The sequence below is a fragment of the Pteropus alecto genome, unplaced genomic scaffold, assembly GCF_000325575.1.
Source record: "Pteropus alecto unplaced genomic scaffold, ASM32557v1 scaffold94, whole genome shotgun sequence".
NCBI classification, from domain to species: Eukaryota; Metazoa; Chordata; class Mammalia; order Chiroptera; family Pteropodidae; genus Pteropus; species Pteropus alecto.
In genome coordinates this window covers 3,779,899-3,802,055 of record NW_006437736.1, presented here as the reverse complement: position 1 = coordinate 3,802,055, position 22,157 = coordinate 3,779,899, and the positions used below count along the sequence as shown (strand labels likewise).

General features: G+C 42.8%; 1 protein-coding gene and 1 long non-coding RNA gene across 3 annotated transcripts in view; one reads left to right on the top strand and one right to left on the bottom strand.

Annotated features, from left to right (window-relative positions):
• Nucleotides 1-12,789: 12,789 nt before the first annotated feature.
• LOC112481878 lies at nucleotides 12,790-19,306 on the bottom strand. Its single transcript, XR_003047072.1, has 2 exons — nucleotides 19,211-19,306; nucleotides 12,790-18,510 (listed from the first exon to the last, which is right to left on the bottom strand). It is a non-coding gene; the product is annotated as an uncharacterized LOC112481878 (long non-coding RNA).
• A 2,122-nt stretch (nucleotides 19,307-21,428) lies between these two features.
• TMEM263 (transmembrane protein 263) overlaps nucleotides 21,429-22,157 on the top strand; it is a 14,991-nt gene continuing 14,262 nt past the window's right edge. For both annotated transcript variants that reach the window (XM_006914514.3, XM_006914515.3), the window contains exon 1: nucleotides 21,429-21,664. The gene's annotated coding sequence lies outside the window, so the exon portion shown is untranslated. The remainder of the gene's footprint in view (nucleotides 21,665-22,157) is intronic.

Here is a 22,157-nt window from a genome sequence, read left to right as displayed (position 1 = left end):
ATAAAAGTGTAAGTAATAATAATAGTCTAAACAGTCATTCAGTTCCAGGTGCTACGTGTATTCCGCCACTTAAATCCTCACAGTCATCTTATGCTATGGTTCTCCGATTATCCCCACTTCACATGTGAGGAAACTGATAGTCAATGAGGAAATAACTTCCCCAGGTGACACCGATGGTAAGTGGAAGAAGCAAAACTCAAGCTCAGGGCCTCTGAGCCCAGGGCCAAAACGTTAACATTGACGTGTGCGCCCGCAGGCGTATTCTACATCGTTGGCTTCCTTGCTTCTGATTAGAAAAGTACTTAAAATCTTTGTAGAAATTTTATAAATTACAAACAAAATAAAAATAACTTGAAATTCTATGACTAAAATGAAATCAATATTAACATTCTGTGCCTATCTCCAGTTTTTAATGCTTACACTATTCACATATTTGTACTTTTATATATAATTTTTTGTCAAAATGAAAGACCTTTTCTTTTGAAATTCATTAATTTATCCAATTAAATTTAGCACATGCGTACTTTGGGCCAGGTAAAGATACACTGGGTGAGATTAAAAAACGAAAACAAAAGATGACACGATCATCACCCTTGTGAAGAAATGGACAAATAATCACAATGAGATAAATACTACAAAACAAAACCAAAATCAAAAAAACAGTTCCAGGAGAACAGGTGACAAGGGACTAGTCTACACTAGGAGACGATAGAAAGCTTCCTCAAGGAGGTGATGCTTAGAAAGACATGGTCAATTCATGAATCTCTTCTCCCCAAACACCTCTGTAACCAACTTTCCAAGCAATTCTTGGCTTCACGGAGGGAGAGTCTGCCCTCTGCATCCTCTTACCACTGCTCGGCTGGGCACAGGGACAGAGTGGCAAGCCCTTCCCTAAGCAGATCAAACAGGGGGAATAAGATGATATTCTCTTACTACACATACCCCTGTGGGACCTCCTCTCTCTTGGCTTCAGTTAAAGGAAAGTTTCTCCCCACAAACACTGCGTTTCCATGTCCACCGCTGGTGGGTGCGTGCCCAGCCTCAATTGTTGGTTTCTCTCTTGAGAAAGAACTAGAGAGTCTATAGTTTTCAGCTGAGGTCCTAGTGCTGTCAGTTCCTGGGAGACAGGAAGAGGCCTATTTACCCATTAGACAACTGGTTCTCAGTCCTAACTGCATGTTAAAATCACCTGAGCTTTGGTCCTTAGCCCCAGAGATTCTGACTTAAGTGGCGTTGGGTAGAGCCTGGGTCTGGGGGGAGGGGTGGGTTAAGTTACCAATGTGCAAAGCGAGCTGACAACAGTGTCATTTTTGGTATTCTTGTAGCATTTAAAACTGTCATCTGTGTCCTTCTTCCACACTCTTAAAACTTTCTTTCCTTGGCTTCTGATGGGGCATATGGTTCTGATTACCTGACACCCCTCTCACCACTCCATCTCTTTGTACGTTGATGGATCTTTCTCCTCTTGGCCCCCAAAATGTAGGTGTTCCCTGTGGTCTGTCTTCACCTTATCTGTTTCTATACCTGTTTCTTTAGCCTCTCATAAACATCCAGAGCTTCAGCTATCTCTTTCCAGTTTCTTTCCCCAAACTCAGACTCACATTTTATTTTCCTCCTGGACATTTAGAATCATTACTTCTGACTATAAAATGACAAAATGCCTTTGTCACGTATTAGTTTCCCAACACTGAAATAACAAATTTCCACAAGCTTAGTTGCCTAAACAGCACAAATATATTATCCTACAGTTCTAGAGGTCAGAAGACTAAAACTAGTCTGAGCTAAAATCAAGGTGTCAGCAGGGCTGCATTCCTTCTGAAGGCCCTAGGGGAGAAGTTGTTTTCTGACCTTTTCTAGCTCCTAGAGGCTGTTGCATTCCTTGGCTCTTGGCTCCCTTCCATCTAAAAGCCAGTGATGGTCTGTTGAGTCTCTTCTGCCTCCCTCTTCCTAATTTTAGTATCCTTGTGATTACACTAGGCTCACCCACTGATTTTAAGATCAGATGATTAGTGCCTTAATTCCATTGCAAACAACTCCTTGTCATGTAACATATTCACGGTTTCTGGGGATTAGGATGCGAACTGCTTTGGAGGCCATAGTTATGCCCACCTTAGTTTCTCTCTTCTTCTCACCTTCATTGCTTTCATAATCAAGCATTCCTTCCTTATTTCTCATCTGTTACTGATATTAGCCTCCTATTGGTCATTCAGTTTATCCTCAATCAATCTATCCTATAGTGGGCTATAAAATCAGTCTTCCCTAGGACCGTTCAAATAATGTATTATCTTGCTCAAAAACATTCAGCATATCCCTAGACAATTGCTTCAGTAATATTTTGTAAAATAATTGACATGTATTAATACTTTCTCTTTGTTTACTTCTCCGAATCTAACTTCTTCCCTTCCTTTCCAGGGATAGCTACATCAATAATTTAGTATGACTTTTGAGTGTGTGAATTTATACATTTCCTACATATACATGCATCTATAGAAATATATAGATTGTTCTGGATATGTTTAAAATGTTTACATAAATACCCTCATTTGTATATTTCTGCAAGTTGCTTTTTTCACTCCACATTGCTTTTGAGATCTCCTTGTTCACATATAACTCTAGTTCATTCTTTTAACTGCAATACAGATTCAATATAATGAATATGTTGCACTTTAATTTCAATTTTTTGAATGGATAATTCATTTACATCGTTCAAAAATTAAAATTATATAAAATGGTACATAGTGAGGTCTTGTTCCACCTTTGCTCCTGTCTACCCCATTTACACCCCATCACTTGTTTCTTGTATATCCTTCTAGCATTTCATCATGCAAATACGTGTATATTCTTATTTTCAACTCTTTTATTTTGCAAAAGCTAGCATGTTATATTCACCCTTCTGAATTTTGCTTTTCACTTAATAGTATATCCTGGAATCACTAAGAAGCTGTGAATTTTTAGTCCTGTGGTAGATGCTGTAACTCAAGTCCCTTCAAATAGGGAGTCTCCGGGGAAGCAAGACTTGGAAACGGTTGAGTACATACCTTAGGAGACTGGCAGTGGTTCATATGGCCAGGCTTGTCATGGTGATGAGAGATGACTTGTATGTTTTCAAATGGAGTAATGGCAATGGTGGTCCTCACAGTCCGGGCACCTTCCACATTCCCCAAGACTGTTGAATTTGAGAAACATTGTCCAAGAGCAAGGAAATGGACATGGAACAACAGCAAGCAAAAGTTACATGTAGAAATCAACAATGACCACACTTACCAGTAGATGGAAGCAGTTCTGACTTGAAGCAGGCCTTCAAAGCTTACCCCATGACAAAAATAACAGCCAGAGGACAGTCTTGTGTCAAAAGCCAGAACCCTTACAAGAAAGATGTTTACATAAATCAACCAATTTGTTAACAAGCAAAGAATCTGAATCTTGGTTGAGAAATGGAAAAGAGTATCTATGGACTTATATTGAATGAGTAAGAAAGATCTAATTCTGAGTCAGTGATGGGCAATATCCAGTTTTACCTCTTAGATAAAAATGCAGAAAATCTTACTAAGTTTATGCTTCTGTGAATATCATCTAGCAGTATGGCTGTTAACAATGAAACAAAAAGAAGCCCAACTATATGGATGACATAAAAAATCCAGTGAACAGTTGGTGCTATCACCTCATGTCAACTTGTGAGGGCTTTTTGATTTCTGGCTAGTTGCTTTTCTTGCTTTTTATCTTAACTATAATTCAGCAGTTTTCTAATTTTTTTCCTTCTTTCTTTATGCAATTCACCTTGAAGCAGCAGATGTGATGTATTGTGCTAGAACAGTCAAGAACTCTAAAAAAAGTTTAAATTCCACATAATTGACAAACTGTGTAAGTCTAAAGTCAACGTTAAATCTAATAAAACAAAACAATCAAAGACCCCAACTATATCTTGGAGATCTTTCCAAATGAATTTATAGAATTTGCCCATTTTTTTGTTTGTTTAAACGAGTGCATAGTATTCGTGTGGACGTACCATAGTTTGTTAAATCAGTTCCCTATTAAAATAAAACTCTAATGAATAACATTCATTAATGATGAATGCATACATTGATCATTTCATCATTTCATTCATTTGCAAGTGAATCTTTAGGTTAAATTCCCAAAAGTAGGATTGCTGAGTCAAAGGATAAATGTGCTCGTCATCATGTTAGATATTGCCAAATTATCCTCTGGAATAGTTTATCAATTGGAATTCCATCAGAGCAAAACAGTAAATAGTCTCACAAGCCTCTCCAAGAGTGCTGTTGAACAACTGGATCTTTGCTTATCTGACAGAGGAGAAAGTACCTCAGTACAATTTACATTTGCATTTCTCTCAGTATGAATGAAGAGTGAAGGTCAACATCTTTTCACATTTAACAGGCATCTGTCTTCCTTCCTTTATCTCTTTCTTTTGGAATACTTATACTTCACTCATAATTTTCTATTGTGTGGTTTCATTTCATTCTTAATTTCTAGCAGCTCCTTACATGGTAAGTTGATTAGGAGAGTGATTAACCCTTTCTGTCTATAATATAGGTTGCAAATATTTTTCCCAGCTTACTATTTGTCCTTGATTATTATTTCTTTTACTTGTAGAGGTTTTAGATATTTGTATAGCCAAATTTATCAATCTTTTAATGGCTTCTGAATTTTGAATCATAGTTAGAAAGACCTTTCCAAATCCGAGGCTATAAAAAAATTTACCCATGTTTTCTTTTACTACCTTTATGAAGGAAGGATCTATTTCCCCCTTAAAAGAAAACTATTTTTTTCAATTGTCACAACACTATTTATTTAAAAAAAGCATTTTTATTCCACCTGATGGAGATGCCAACTTCATCATACAGAAAATTTCAATATATATTTGGACCTTCTTCTGGACTTTCCATTATTTTCCATTGGTCTGCTGTCCATTAGTGCACACTGTTTTAATTATTGATATTTCATGGCATGTTTCATATTTGATAGAGGACCAGTTTCCTCTAATTGTTTTCTTTTTAGAGTTTCCTTGGCAACCTTTGTTTATTTTTTCACATTAATATCAGATTTAACTTGCCTATATTTTATAAAAATAAAAAGGTTGATATTTTTATTTGGAGTTGGGTTAAATAAATATATAGTTATAATCTCTTTTATCTATCTTTCTCAGCTACCTTTGATATCCTATCTTTGCTAGTGAGAATCATTTGAAGTTGGCTTAGAGTTCTTCTTTAAAAAAAATTGGTTATAAAAAATTTCAAATATACACAAAAGTGGAGAATAGAATACCAAACCCCCTCATGTACACTTCACCCATCTTTAATGCTCATCCACCATGGCCAATCTTGCATCAGCTATACCCACATTCACTCCCCCAAGTCACAGATTACTTTTAGGCAAACCCTAGATATTATATAATTTAATTAATAATTACAGTAGGTATTAAATTATAAGGGTTTTTTCCAGCTTTGTTGAGATAATTATCACATAACATTGTATAAGTTTAAGGTGAACAGTGTGATGATTTGATACATGTACATATTGTGACATGATTAAGGACTCTTTTTTAAACATAGCCACAAATCGCTATCACAACTAAAAAATAATTCCTCAGTATTATTAAATACCCAGCCAGTGTTCAAATTTCTCTTAGTGTCTTATAATTTTTTTAAACAGTGGATTGTTTAAAATGGGACCCAAACAAGGTCTACAACTTCATTTGGTTGATATGACTCTTAAGTCTCATTTAATCTGTTTCCCCCTTGGTTTCTTTTTACCCTTGCAATTTATTTGTTGATGAAGTGGGTCATTTTTTCTGTAGAACTTCTCAGTCTGGATTTGTCAATTCCATCCATGTGCTATTGTTTAACATGTTTCTCTGTCCTTCTTCTTAAAAATCTCTCAGATTCCAGTTTACGTGGCAAAAACCCTCCTTCCTAGGTGGAGGTGTATACTTCCAACAGGAGAGATTTAATGCTTGCTTGTGTTTTTCTGCAATGTTAGTGATCACTGATAATCATTGCTGGTAGATCCATTGTTTTATTAATGGCTTATAGAATGGTGATATTCTAATTTTTTCAAAACTTTTTTTATTAGCTAGGATACATCTATAAAGATAAGCTTTCTTTCACCAACTATTTGGGTGCCCTAAGTTATAGTTTACGTAATAAAGGCAGGTCAAAAACTTGATTCTTTCCCTTTATTTACTTAATTTTCAGAGAGATTAATTGGCTCTCTAGCAACCTCCAAAAAGGACTATGAGTTTTTTGGTTCGTATAACACCATAAACTCATGGATTTAATGGTATTTGATGTGTTTCACTCCACTGTAGTTGTCATTTTTATTGATGCTCACATTGTCCCATCTTTGGTTGGTGGAAGCCTATTCAATCTAGCTCCTGAGTCCTTTTGACGGGACTCTAGCGTTCTTTCGTAAATGTTTGACCTTATTCCTATCTTAGTCACAAAGTAAAATGAATACTTTTCTCTGCCTTGCTTTTCTCACTTAATGGTATATTTTAGAAATTTCTCCATGGGAGTATACCAAGATCTTCCTGGTTCCTTTGCACAAGTGCCTGTGATTCTATTGTGTGGACATACCAAAGTTCATTTAACCAGCCTCTTACTGGTGAATGTTTGGATTGTTTCTAGTCTTTTTCTATTACAAATAGTGCTGTAATGTATAACCTTGTGCATACATTTTTTTCAAATATTTGCCAGTCGATATTGGGATAAATTCCTAGAAGTTGGATTTCTGGGTCAAAGGATATATGCATACATAACTTTGCTAGATATTGCTAAATTCCTCTCCATGAGGCTTGTGCCATTTTTGCATTCCTATAAGCAATGTATGAAAGTGCCAGTTAAACAGAGTTTAGTAACATAGTTTATTTGTCAAACTCTTGGATTTTTACCAAGCTGATAGGTAGAAAGTAAGATTTTATTATGAGCCAGGGTGAGACATTTTCCAATGTCTCTGTGTTTCTTTTTCTTAAATTATTTACTCAATTGTCTTTTGTGATTCTTGGGCTTTATATTTTCTATTTTTAGAAATTCTTTATAGATTAAAGACATTAACCCTGTGATATCAGTTGCAAAAAATTTTCCATTTGCCATTTATATTTTCACTTATAGTGTTTTTTGCAAGTTGTTATGTGCCGAATCATTTTCCTTGCCCCCCAAATTCTTATGTTGAGGTCCTAACTCCCAGTACCTCAGAATGTGACTGTATTTGGGCCTTTAAAGAGGTAATTAAGGTAAAATGAGGTCATATTTTTGTCCTTATAAGAAATGTCCTTATAAGAAATGACTCCCTCAATCTAGGAAGTCACTTTCAATTAAGATTTCTGAAGCCTGAGCCCCGGAACTCAATGTTTAGAAGTCAAGATAACGCAGTAAAAAACAAGATTCATGTAGAGCCTGAAACACCAGTGAAGAGCTAGTAGAGAGCCCAATAACCCATTCATAGAGCAGCCACCTCTTGTATATTGCCATGAAATCATGTACAACAGCCTCTTGGGAAGGGAAAAGGGAAGACTACCCTGAAAGACTAAGCACTTATCCCTAAAGAGGCTAAGATGACTCTAAAAAGACTCTTTATACTGGAAAGAGACTGAATTATCCTTAATAAATGGTAAATTTGTGATTTTCCCCACTGCCATCAAAGGGAATGGGAGCATCAAGGCAAGTTATAGATAACAGAGTGCTATATGTTTTACACATTTGGCCTAGTGTGCAAATTTTAGATTCTGTTACATTGATCAACAATTAGATGAAAGACATCCATGTTCATCAGCCCCTATGAAGTATGAAGCCGAGAGCCCCAGCAGGTCCGATTTATTTCCAGGCATCAACAGCTTAAAGGGAGAAGATGTGTCTTTAATTGTCTATCACAATACAAATAGTTACCATGTAGTGAGTATCTACTCTGTGGGTGAGCAGTTTAATGCATTATGTTACTTGATCATCACCACAATTTTAGGAGATGAGAACTATTACTGGCTCACATTTTAGAGATCAGGGAAAAGAAGCCCAGACAAATAAACCGACCAAAGTAATAGAATCATGATTAAAGCCCAAGTCTGATTACAGCATCTGGACTTTGATTCACATCATACTGCCTAGTCACATCACCTTGAAACTCACATTTAATCTACTCAGTTCTCCAGGAATTTGAGGGAATGCGAGAGAGACATAGTTAAGGCAACCCGCCAAAGACCAAGAAGGTTGTAGGTCATAACTTTCATAAGCATAAGGGCACTAACAAATATATCTTGCTCAAATTTTGTCATTCCTATAATCTGTCCTCCGAAGAAGCAATGGGCATTGGGACTAGTGGTCTATTTTGGGACTATTAACTAGCACAGAGGCTCTGAAAAGCTAATTAATCTCTTGGCAAATAAATTAGACTCCATGTAAGGATGGGCCCTCGAAGCAATGAAGGAAAGTAGGTCAAGCAGTCACTGATAAATTTTAGTGTGGCAGTTTTAGATCTAGAGAGAGATTAATGTTAGTTCTGCCACACTGGTGAAGGATTTGTGGCTATTTCCCTCACATTCAATGTGAGTACAAAGGACAGATTTCAAAAGATGTCCTAAAGCAGATTTTCCCCTCTTAGAACTCATTTGTCTTAGCAGATTGTTAGATATCAGTGTTTCACTTAGGAGAAATCTATTTACACTGATTACAGAGGACATGATTCAAGATGCTCTCAGGCTTTTTCTTCACCTATAAAAGAGGAACTATACCCCTCAGAATGCATATAGCATATGCCTAACCATAGGTGGGCAATTGTTCCCACACACAGGAGTGTAGTTCACACAAATCCCAGGCAAACCATATTGTGTTCTAGGGTCACATAGGAAACCCTAACTCAGTAAGTCTCCCATCTCATGGTACACATACTCGATTACTATAGGTGACAATAAAGACCCTATGGTTCAACTTTGGGCTGCTCTCCACTCTGAATTTTTTTAAAGCTCCACCTTGCCCATCTTCGCCAATCTCCATTTAATTCTTTGTCATTGAAAATACATATGCCAGTTGAGCTCTGCTACCATTTTGGGTGCTTTGCCCGAGGTGAAGTACTTTAGGTTTATTACTTATCCCCTGCATGGGTCTAACACCTATACTAGATGTGGGTGGACAACAGTAATCATTCCACTCTGTCTATGTTTAAGTATCCAGCTCAAGTCCTTATAAAAGCAGGCACTTAATATTTATTAAAGGATAACTTCCTCCCCGCTCTGTGTCCCAGAAGCTCTTTGCAACTCACATCCTTATCTATCTTTTCTACATTTATGCAGTCCTCTTTTTCTGACCACTTATTGGGGCATTTATTTGTATTACTGAATGATTTACAAATGCTTAATGTGCATATATCTTGCCCTTATCAACAGTGTAAACTCCTCAAGGATAAGATATATGTTATCTATCTTCTAGTGCTAGATATATGGCTGGTGTATAACAAATGCTCAATTTTTTTGTTAAATTCTCATGACTACAAAAAATAAAGGCTAAAGTTCCCTCAAGTAATGAGGGAGACTACTGAGAGAAACCAGGCAAAGCCAAATAGACCATAGAAGAGCAGGGAGTGTAGCAGATTCAGACTGTACTCTACTCTAGAGGGTAGAAATCAGATTCAAACTGATTTCTACCCTCTAGAGTACTTAGGTTTTTTTTCCCCATCACATAGACTTGGGAATGATTCTAGTAGGAAAGCTGGTTTGAAGCTGATCTGCTAAGGGATATGGAAAGATAGTGAAAGTGGGAATGAGCGAATTCTCAAAAGAGAAGCTAGGGGTGAGAGTGAGAAAAGCAGAGGGCAGCTTCCTTGATCATAGAGTCTACCAGTTCATGGTTATAGATCTTTACGAGGTCTGGTTGCACTTAGTGCCCTTGTCTTGCATGAGGTGTCTATACAACCATCTTCTCAATTCCACCTCCTTTTTGACTCCAGCTCAAAAAGGGTTTCTATTTCTTACAACAAAATAATCCCTTTCGATAAACCAATTTCCTACTATAAAATGCATCCTATGATCACAACATAGCAGTAGTCTATTAAAGCACCCATGCTATTTCAACTCAATGATGAATTTTATTAAAATTGGTTCTTTACCTTTCCTAATTGAAGTACCTCCTTTTTAGAACTATTGGGAAGAGAACATCACCTTCAGTGTACACACTGTAGCCTACACTGTCTCTTCTAAACAGGGAGGGGTTAAAGAAGGGAATGTGAAAAATGCAGATTACATTGGACTAGAGAAAATTCTAAGTCATAGGGAGAGATGAGTCAGTCAGACCTTTAATGGCTGAAAGAAAAGAAGAGCAAATGACAGAAGGAATAAGAGAGAATCTTCAACAATTACAGACTGTCCCAAGTCCAAGTTAGGAGACAGAGAGAATTCAGAGCTGGAAATGAAACTGACAAATGCCAAAGAGGAATTTGAACTCAGGGTGAATGAATCAGGGATAAGTCAGATGGAGTTTGTTCTTTACAATTCACTATGGATGAGCAGGAGGAAGACATGCTAGGGAAGTCTGGTGATGTGGAGTGCCCAACTAGGAATATGCGAATTAATGACTTTATAAAAGATCTAAAAGTGCAACTGGTTGACCCCAAAGACATACCAGGTATGAAATACCTGACCCAAAAGTTTTACTTCTTTAGGAAAAAGTTACCTTGGCAGAGTCCCAAAGTCAATAAACTCCAGGAAAACAAAGACGACAGTAGTTGTGGTTGAACAAGTTGAGCTTTTATACTCATTGCAGCCAGGGAGAACACCCACTATGGGGAACCATGAGACATCTCAGTAAGAGAGAGTTAGAAAGAACTTACATTAAGATTCAGGTTTGTGTTAGGTGATTTGGGGTACTTTGCTCTAAATTAGATGCTATCAGGAAGCACGGGTAATTCTATGACTGGGTATGTAGAAAAAGGGAAGACTAGAATGAGGCTAAAGCTCTAACTGGTAAAGAAGTAACAGCCACTCATATTAGTTTGATATTTTCAGTTGTGTATTCCATTTGGAGGCTTGGATAAGGTTCATGCTTTTCTGTTCGAACACGATTATGGGTAGTCTTATTTTTGTTCTGATCTATCATGGTCATGGAGTGACCTTTTCTGATGTTCTCTGAAACTGTTTATGTTCAATGGGGGACAACAAAGTCTAGCTGTGCCAGGCCAACTCCTAGGAACACCAATAACTAGCTGATAGCACCAGGCCGACGACTAGGTATCAGGGAAAACTTAGACCCTAGAGTCACAAAAAAGTTCTTTGATTCCTGGGTCTGCTCTTCACTAGCTGTGGGCCCTTAGGTAAATTAACTTCTCTATGACTCAGTTTCCTCATATGAATATGTGGAAATAGTACTTGGATTGTTAGGAGAAATTAACTTTTTCATACTAACAATTTGTATCAAATAAATATTATTATTATTATATCATAGAAAAGATTTAAAAGGATATTGGGGCAGAGAAAGGAAAACCAAGAATAGTCCAGGTAATTATGTCAGGAAAGTTAAAGAATAAGAAAGTGAGGATAGAAAAGCAAAATAGTTTGTTTTGGGTGGTAATCTATATAAAGCAGTTAACTGTCTAGCTCATTTCATAATGCCAGAATAATGCAATACATTCATAAAAACAAGGCGAAACATAGGAAAATGTATGGATCTTACACCAAGTGTTTTGTCATTTAAATGAGTTCACACAGAAACACTGAGAAGAGTGGATGACAACTCAAAAATGAAAATGTTATTGTGCACATGCCAGGAGGCAGATTCATGTGATGGTTAAGTTGGGTTGTCTTCCCTTTCAATTTCAATGTACTCAATGTACTATCAGCCTATAATTTATTTCTTGCTTTCATGTTTCTGGTTTCCAGCTTGCTTCTTTCTGGCCCTTAGTTTTTGAACTACCCCATCTAATTTCTCTAGTTTTTCAATAATGCAAAATGCATCAGCCATTTAAGCGACTGAATAATTCATATAGGTCGTATTAAGAATTTGTTCTATTAAAAGAAAGTTATTGCCTGAAGGCACTAAGGACTCATTAAGATATGATATAATTTTTCAAAAATAACATCCAGAAAGTTTTTATTACATGTGCAGAGAAGTTTCTGGAATCACGTGCACCAAATTTTAAGGATGGCTTCTATTAGGTTGTGGGCTTTGGGTGATTTCTGTCTTTCTTCTTGGTAATTTTCTATATTCCTTGCATTTTTAAAATAAGCATGATTTTTAATAGAAAGAATAAAATATTAAAATTTAATTTTAATATTCTAAGATTGGGATTTCCAACTGGGAATCGAGAGCTGAGCAGATTCAATCTATAAAATGAATAGGGCCTGACTTCCTTGAGGCTCCTTCTGCTGTACCAAAGTACCCCAAATAAAGATAGCATTCCTCTGCAGAAGCCATTCCATCAGGATATTATTTATTTTCACTTTTGATAGGTAAGAAAAATTGAGACAGTTAGAAATGACCAGTGTCAGACTTACACAAAATACATGATTACCTATACCTGTAGTTTCTGAAGGTTCTGGTGACCTCACAATCTCTCCCAAAAGCTCCCCTACATCTTTGTTGTTTTATGAGATGGTTTCAACCACTATTGTGGATTATGGCTTTAAGAACTATAAAAATGCAAAATCTTCCAGGAGTGGCCACAGTTTTATCAGTCATTTACACTTAATAAATGATTAGATTCTCTTGCAGTGAGAAAGAAGTGCAAGGGGAAGAAGGAACAATGTAATTGTGTGTTGTGGGATTCTTGAAGAGAGAGACGGAACACCAAGGCTATAAGCAGGAAGCAGCCTTTATTGATGCTGGAACCGGCTCAGTGGATTCTCATCCAAAGGCTGAGCCCCGATGGTAACATGGCAGGTAGTTTTATACAGTCTCGTACTTCCACATGCCTACACAGCTACAGATAGTTCATATAAGGAAAGAGAACATTGATTGGTTGCCAAACCAGAGAGTCATGGCGGGGGCGGGGTGGGGGGCAGTGATCAGGAACTAATTTGTTCGAGCAAGAAATGGTCAGGCAGGATCAGATCGCCACATTCCCCACTTTGATGCTTGGACCCAGGACTGGGTTAGAGAGCATCATCTCTTTCTTCCAGTTCTTGGTTTAGGGGCTGGTACTTCCATAGCACGAGGGCTTTTGTTGTAGTTTTCCTTTCTACTATAGTCTCTATAAAGGAGGTCTAAGTTTTGGCCTAAGGTGGCCTTTAGTTGATCATACATTTGTGGGCTTTGGGGCCTTGGAGATGGTGTAGGCTTAGGTGCGGTTGGACTATGTAGCCACCGGACAATTTCTCCGACTGCTGGACCCTCTGCATGGTTATGGATCTTTCTCCCACTTGAGGTCCATTGCCAACATGACCAAGTTTCCCCTAATTTTTCAGGCTCTTGGCAGGATTGGCCACTCTCAGATTTAATCTTTATGTAACCCATCCAATATTGGAATCCCCAATGAGTGCAGAGCGTGGCGTTTAGGGCACACCCTTCAGGTAGGCCGGTTATGGAAGTGAAGCCTGTAGCAATGTTGGACCCTAACCTATACTTCTGCATGCAATGAGTACAAGGGGAAGAAGTTGGGAGACTGGTGCCACACATGTGGCAGAGTAGGAGGAGAAAGAAAAGAGTCTTTAGGGGTGCCATCCTGATGAGATGTCCTCAGGCTTCTGCCATGTGTAGATTGGTCAGCTTCTGGTGTGACCAAAGCAGGGCCAATGTCTTACCCTTGGTTTGTCGGTGCAGTCAGTGTTTTCTTCTCGAGGGTTGCCTTAAGAGGCTAGGAGGAGTCTGGAACACATTCTCACTCTGCAGCTGCGGGTTTAAGTCTGCTGCGATGTATCCTGGGCGTTATTTCGGCAACCTTAACTGCAGTGGGGGTAGACACAATGACGGTAAAGGGGCCTCTCCACAGGAGTTTTAGGGGTTGAATGTTCCACTCTTTTACTCAGAAAGAGTCTCCTGGCTTAAAGGGATGAAGTTCAATGGTTAAACTGACAGGGAGCCTTTCCCTAAGCCATTGGTTGAGAGTCTGGAAGGTGGTCCCTAGGGCCTGAAGCTGTTGTTTCAGAGTCAATTCACTGATTTCCTTGAGGTCTCCTCGTAGTCCTTTTATGAGTGGTGGTGGCCACCCATAAAGGATCTCATAGGGGGAGAACGCAGTCTTCTTGGTTGGGGCCAACTTGATTCTTAATAGTGCCATGGGGAGGACTTCGTCGCAGTGTACATGTGTCTCCTGACATAGTTTTCTCAACTGAGTCTTAAGGGTCCTGTTCATGCGTTCCACCTGTCCCAAACTCTGTAGTCAATAGGCAGTATGCAATTTCCATTTAATATTTAAATTTTTGGCTAGTAGCTGCATTATTTCTGCTACAAAGGCTGGCCTGTTATCTGAGCCAATGGTAATTGGTAGGCCAAATCGTGGAACAATTTCTCAGACAAACGGTCTGGCTACTTCTCGGGCCTTCTCAGTCTGGATGAGATAATACTACCCAACTGGAATGGGAGCACACAAAGAGCAAGAGATACTTGAGGCGCATGATCGAGGCATTTCACTGAAGTCTACTTTGAGTTCTTCAAAGCGGGTGCCACTGACACTTTGGACTCCTGGTGGGGCATATGGCCCTTGCCTGGGGTTGTTGTGGATACAGACTTTGCATCGTTCACACACTGCTCGGAAGATGCTGGAGAGCTGGGGGATGTAGAAGTACCGGCCCAGAGTGGTTTCTAGGGCAGAGGAACCTTTGGTAAAACTGCATGACAAAAGCTGGGGCTAGGGTCCCAGGGACTACAATTTGCCTGTCCTTGAACTGCCACCATCCACCAGGGAGGAGGCTCCCCTCTCGGTCTTAAACCAAGCTTTTTCTTGAGGCGAGTACTTGGGGTCCCATTTGGCTAAGGGACTGGGAAATGGGAGCAGTTAAGAGTCGTAGGGCTGGCCATCTCCTTGGCCGCTGCCAGTTTGGCAACGTGGTCTGCCCTGCAGTTGCCCCAGGCCATTATGGCGTCCCCCTTTTGGTGTCCCCTGCAGAGCATGACTGCTACCTGCTTGGGGGCCCACAAAGCATCTAAGAGTTCTAGAATTTCCTTTCTATATTTTATGTCTTTCCCCCCTGAATTGATTAGACCCATCTCTTTGTATAGGGCTCCATTTGCATGGAGGGTGGTGAAGGCATACTTAGAGTCAGTGTATATGTTTGCACACACTCCTGCTGCCAGCTGAAGGGCGTAGGTCAAAGCGATGAACTCTTGCCTTCTGTGCTGAGGTTCCTTGAGGCAAAGACTTTGTCTCAATAGTAGAATGCAAGGTTATTACTTCATACCCGGTGAGATGCTTATTTCCTGTGACGAAGCTGCTGCCATCAGTGTGGTATTCCACATTAGGGCTTTTGAGGGGTTGGTCAGTTAAGTCTGGCGGCTAGAAAAAACCTCGTCTATGACTTCAATACAGTCAGGATCTGGTTGTTCAGGTCCCACTGGCAGTAAGGTGCCCAGATTTGGGGTTCTCACACAGCATTCCTTGGTATTTGGCCATCCAGGCATTGGTGAGCTCATAGCGTCCTTTATATTTTAATAAGGCCAGGACAGAATGGGGGACCCGGATTGTCACTGCTTGTCCTAGAGTCAACTTGTCTGCTTCTGACACAAGAGAAGTGGCTGCTGCGAGTGCTCACAGATAAGGTGGCCAGCCCTGGGTGACAGAATCAAGCTGTCTGAAGAGATAAGACACAAGACGGTACTAAGATCCTAGCAGTTGGGTTACGACCCCTACTGTGACATCTGTGCACTCATGTACGTACAGCAAGAAAGATTTGGTTAAGTCTGGGAGTCCTAGTCCGGGGGCGTTAATGAGCACCCGTTCAATTTCATCAAAGGCCTTCTGTTGTGTAGGTTCCCAGAGCAGAGGCTCCCATTCTCCCTGCTTTGTGGCTTCATAGAGGGGTTTGGCCAGAATGGAGAAATTAGGTAGTCAGATTCTGCAGAAACCAGCTGCTCCGAGGAATTCGCGGACTTGTCGCCAGGTGGTAGGGATGGGAATCGAGGTGACTGTTTGTTTCCTTTCCAGGCCAAGTTGACATTGTCCCTATGACAGGTGGAAGCTGAGGTACTTAACTCTTTCTTGGCAGATTTGAACTTTCCTTTTAGAGACCTTGTAACCCGCTTCCCAGAGGAGATTGAGGAGTAGATGTGTTCCTTCCATGCATTCCCCACAGGTTTTTCTTGCTAAGAGGAGGTCATCTACATACTGGAGTAATGTAAAGCTGTGCTGGTCTGCCGGAATAGCCTTTAAGTCCAAGGCTAGAGCTGTCCCAAAGATGGTCGGGGAGATCTTGAACCCCTGAGGCAGACGTGTCCATGTCAGCTGGCCCTGTCTCCGCTTTCAGGGCTTTCCCATTGGAAGACAAAGATTGGCTGACTCTGAGAAGCCAGGGAGATGCACAAGAAAGGACCTTGAGGTCCAGACAGGTGAAATAGGTTGCCTCAGTGAGGATGAGGCCTAAGAGAGTATTCTGAATTGGTGACGACAGGGTGCAGGTCAACTGCTCGTAAATCTTGGACCTACCGGTATTCACTGGTCCCTGGCTTCTGAACTGGCAGGAGAGGCATATTCCAGGATGATTGGCAGGGACGCAGAATTCCATACTTCAAAAGTCTCTCTAAATGTTTCTGGATCCCCACTTGTGCCTTATGGGGGAAGAAACACTGTTTCTGGCGGGCTGGCTCAGCTCCAGGTTTTAACTCCACCACCACTGGAGGAATGTGTTGGGCCAGTCCTGGAGTGCTGTCTTCAGCCCACACTCTGGGCACCTTGAAGGGAGCTCAGGTTCCTGTTGGGACCCTCCTACGAGACTACAGAGGCACCACTCTTCTCCTTGGGGAACCATGATCGACATGATCTTTGCTTCTGGCCCCCCCAAGCAAAGATCTGCTTGGCCACATGAGTCAAAGGTAATCTGAGCCTGTAGTTTTCCTAAAAGGTCTCATCTCATCAGTGCCACAGAGCAGTCAGGCAGATATAGGAATTCGTGGATGACTTCTCGTCCTCCTAGGTTGCACCAACAAGGCTGCAGAAAGGGGCAACAGACTCATACCCTGGTGGCTCCCATAATGGTAGTTTGTCTTTAAGAAAGGGGGACCACAAACCAAGTTAAAATTGAGTGTTCAGCTCCAATGTCAACTATAAAGTCAGTTGGTCGGCCCCCAACTGTCATTTGGACCATAGGCTCCTGGGGGCCCAGCAGAATAAAGCCCAGTCTGGCTTAGTCATCTCCAAATTCTTCCAGGGTGGCAAGGCCAACAAAGTTGTCCCTAGGATAACCTGGTGATGGGCGAGTCAGCTGATAGCACCCTTGTATGACTTGGCTGTGTCTTCGGGGACCAGGAGCCACTGATAGCCCACCTGGTCATTGGGGACACTCGTTTTTCCAGTAGCCCCGCTGTTGGTAGTATGTACATTGGTCTTGTCCCAGTCTTGTTTTCATGGTGGGGGGTCTCCCTGGTTGACCTCCTCACTGGTTTTTTTCCCCAACCTTGTGGGGCACTTTTTCTAGGGAGCCTGGACTGACCACTCTACCAGAGCAGCTCTAAGTAAGTCAACTTTCTTCTTCATCTTTCAGTCAGCCTCTCAGTGGGGTTCTTGGTCGCAACTGATGAAGACCATGGTTGTGACTTCAAGGAGTTGGCTGATATTCATGCCAGCGAAGCCTTCCAGGTTTTGCAGTTTGCACCAAACGTCTCCTTGGGCCTGCCCAACAAAAGCCGCATTGACCATCCTCTGATTCTCAGTTGCTTCTGGGTCAAAGGGGGTGTAGAGACGGAAAGCCTCACAAAGCCTCTCAAAGAAATGGCCTGGACTCTCTTCTGGTCCTTGGACTTCTGAAGTCTTGCTCATATTCATGGCCTTTCTTAAGACCACCTAGGAGAGCCTCCCGGTATCGTTCTAACATCTGAAGTTCCCTGTCATCATTGGGGTCCCACTGGGAGTCCTCCTCAGAAAACTGATTCTGGGCGTATGTTTGCACATTCAAGGTTCATTCTGGAGCATGTTCCTCTAACATTTCAAGGCGGCCTGGGTGATGTGCCAGTGCTCTTCAGTGTTAAAAAGGGTCAGGAGGAGTTGTCAGCAATTGGCCCAAGTGGGTTTGTGAATCTGGATAATCAATTGGAGGAGGTCAATTATGACCTGAGGCTTCTCAGTGAAGGAGAGTATGATTCTTCCAGTTCAGGAGATTGGTAGTGGTGAAGGGTTGATAGATGAAGGTGTGCTGGCCTCCCTGAATTTGACTGTCCTGATTATAATAGATGGGACCTGGGGTTTCCTGTGAGGGCAACCGAAGCGCTTCCTCCGTGACTGGAGACACCTTGGGCTGGAGTCCGGCGGAACCGTAGGGGTCAAGACAGGAGGTGGTGGCAAGTCAATGGAGGCTGGCATGGATGGGGTCCCAAGAGAAGTCGAAGGGGCTGGGATGGACGGCTTGGAAGAAGTTGGCTGTTCGGGGACCTTCAGGAGGGGCGGATAAATGGGTAAGGCGGTGGGACATCTTCTGGGTCTGTTGGCAACACAGGCTTCTTCCCCTTCAACTGACTTCAGGAAGGTGCCAAGGCCCAGGCTAGGAGGACCCTATAGTTCTCTTGGCAGACTCTCAATCAAGGGGGTCAGGTACGAACTAACACTTCCCAAGAATCAATATAAGGGAATTTGTCTGGGTGGCCAAGTTGACTGGTAATGACTAGAGAGACCTCTGTAATGACTGCTATATTGAGAGATCCCTCTGCTGACCACCCAACACTAAAGGAAGGCCAGTTGATCTCACAAAAGGTGCGAAGTTTCTGTGGGGTGAGTTTGACTCCACAGTCTCCGGAATAACCCTTTTGAGATTCTTAAACATACAACCTAAAAGTGTCTGTTTACTCTGTTGTCCCACCTGTCCTTCCACCCGTGGTCGATGTCGCACATGCACTCAGAGATTCACATTGCTCATCTCTGGCTGCTCCCCTCACAGGAATTTTTTAGGCACCTCTTAGCAACTGGTGGGTCAGTATAAACCCCCGACTCAGAGCACTGGAGTAGACTCCTCACAGAGATTCAGTGACACCACCCTAAGCTGTATGAAGTTCACCACAGACCTGAGGATAAGAAGGCCACGTCTCAATCACACGCACACACACACCAAACATATTCCACCCTCCACCCTATGTACCTGAGAGGTCACTGTTTCCTCCAACAAATGTAATCGGGTGACCTCGGGAGTTGATCAGACTCTCCTACTGTCCTCTAACGGACAAGCTATTCCTGGGACCCGGGTCCTTACCACTCAGTTGGGTGGTGCTCCTGGGCTGGTTCCTGCATCTCTCTGAGTTCTGTTGTGCTCCCAGAGCCACCACCCTGGCCTGCTGGCATGCCAGGTGAAGTCCACTTCTCCCAACGTTCCAGGGACCAGACCCTGAAGACAAGGGAGGTGAAAAACTGCCATCTCCAAATCTTAGACAAGCCCCCCAAAATGATGCAGGATTCTTGAACAGAGAGACGGGACACTGAGGTTATAAGCAGGAAACAGCATTTATTGATGCCGGCACCAGCTCAGTGTGTTCTCATCCAAAGGCCGAGCCCATACTGTAACATGGTGGGTAGTTTTATATACTCTCGTACTTCTGCATGCCTACACAGCTACAGATATTCCATATAAGGAAGGAGAACATATGGAGAACATTGATTTGGTTGCCAAGCTGGAGAGTCCTGGGGGGCTGGGGAACGATGGGGCTCTCTTGAATGGTCAGGCAGGGTCAGACTGCCACATATGTACTTCATAATTTTGCTTAGTGTTGTTCACCCTGGAAAGACCAAATATTAAGGACAGAGGTTTGTGTGGTAACAAGAAAATAAGAGTAGCTATCCACCTTTTTACATGCTGGGTAAACACAACAACCCATAGATCCTCCTAAGCATCCAAATCAGATTTTAAAGCAACAAGATTAACATCCCCTTTAGTTCTGGAAAACTAAAATATCTTGATAGTCTCAGCAGAATGGTCTACGTGGGTTTGACTCACTTTGATAAATCAATGATTAGACTGAAACCATAAACTATATTTAGTTCACTCCACTTAAAACCTGAATAGAAGTCAGCATCTTCCAGGATGTTTTCCTTGATTAGCATGTCCTTTTCTGAGCCTTGTCAACAGTTATTCAGTTGCACCACCTGATTATTTTGCATTCGAAAAACATTTTGTGAGGTTATTTTCTGCTTGCTTCATGTGTTTTCTTTTGCTATCTAGATTGTTAAGAGCTCACACCTGTATAGGAATTCAGTTTCTAAGGCCCTTTCACGCCCACTAACTCTTGGTTCTCTCTGTAAACCTATGATTTATTGTCATCTTCATTTTTAGGTGTGGAGAGAGGCAAGGACAAGTTAACTGATACCATTTATCTAGTTCAGCAGCCTTCATAGGAAGTATCTCATTTAGTCCTCGCAAGAACGTGTGAAGTCCAGGGATATTACAATCCCTACTTTGAAGAGCAGAGTGAGATGACTCACATCACAAGGAGCTTGGGTCCAGGCAGTATCCTCTTACGTACCACTACACTTTTAAAATCTTCCGGAAGAGCAAGCAGAACCTGTGCTAAGGCGGGGACTCTTGAAGAGGCACTGTGCTAGTCAGGAGGTGGCGAGGGACCGGCCTAAAGCCAGTTTTTCCCATTTCCAATCCACTACTCTTTTTACTACTGAACACCCTACTCTCTTAGGGAAAAAGGTTAAGCAAATTTCAAGTGCCTGGTGAGCCCTCGGCACTGCAGTGAGCGCTGGGTGACGAAAATGAACCAGAGGGGGTAGTTCTTAATCTCAAAAAGTTCAATTCAAGGGCAGGGAAAATTAATAATAATAATAATAAAGAGACCAATGTCTCTCTCATCACACGTCACGTGGACAATAAAGGCGTGTAAACAGCGCCAAAGTGATGGGCAGAAAGAAGGCCCAGCTTGTCACTCCTCCCAGGGGAAGCAGGTAAGGGAAGAAGGTTGACACCCCAGGGCGAAGAAAGAGCCAAGGAAATTGGCGATTGTCCCACCTTTCCTAGGGCGAAGGTTCTGAATTCCGAGCGACCGTTATCGCGGCGGAACGACGGCTTCGGGTAGCCGCCGGCGCTCGTGCTTGGGGCCGTAGGGCCGCTGCCTGCGTGCTCCCGGCGCTGCGCGCCCCTCGCCCGATCTGATTGGAGGAGGCGCGCGCGCGAGTCGGCCCGGGGCTCCCGCGGAGGCGCCCAGGGGGCTAGGGGGCGGGCGCAGGCCTCCGGACGTCGCGCGTGCGCACGTCGGGAGGCGGCGGACTGGGGGCTGCTGGGAGGGCTGGGCCGTTCGAGAAACGGGTGGGCGCGGGAGAGGCCCGCAGTGCGCGTGCGCGTCGGAGCCCAAGCTGCGGGAGGAGGCGGGAGCTGAGGAGGCGGTGGAGGGGGCGGGTCGCATCCGGCGCCACGTCCGCAGCCAGAGGCCGCTGCCTCCGTCAACGGAGTCTCCTGGCTCCACGGCTTGAAGGGGCGCCTCCGGAGCCCGCAACCGCCCGGGGCTGTGCCAGCCTCGCAGGCCGCCTCGGCCTTTCTCGGTGCTGAGCGCTCCCTCCGCCTGGTCTCGGCCCCAGGCGGCGGCCCACGACCCCGGCGGTAAGTCGAGCCGGGAGGGCAGGGGGCGCCGTCCCGTCTTCCTGCCCTCCTCTCTGTCGCGTTCTTCCGTTAGCTCTCCTGCACCTCACAGCCTCCCTCTCCGGGCCTGGTTGCCCCGACTGGGGCCTATTGGGGACACTGAGCGGGAAACGGGGAGAGGCTGGACGATGTTGGGGGCGGATGGAGGTTCGCTGATGGAGTTACCCCTCTCTACCTGTCCCTGGCTCCTCCGCCATGGTTTGAGATTGGGGACTTATTTGGAAGCCTCCACCTGACTTCTTAGCTCCTTGGGTGTCATGCTGGGGGACGGGGAGTCAGCAGCCTGGGAGAGGAGAAGGCTGCAGCAGAGCGGTGTGCGCTGGGCTCTCCGCCCCGCTAACTCTTGACTTGTTGGTAAACCGCTCTCTTGGGTTCAGGCACACAAGCCTTGGTCCCCAGTGGACATTCCCAGTGCTCTTCCCAGGTAGGAAAGCTCTACCCCCACCTCATGTAA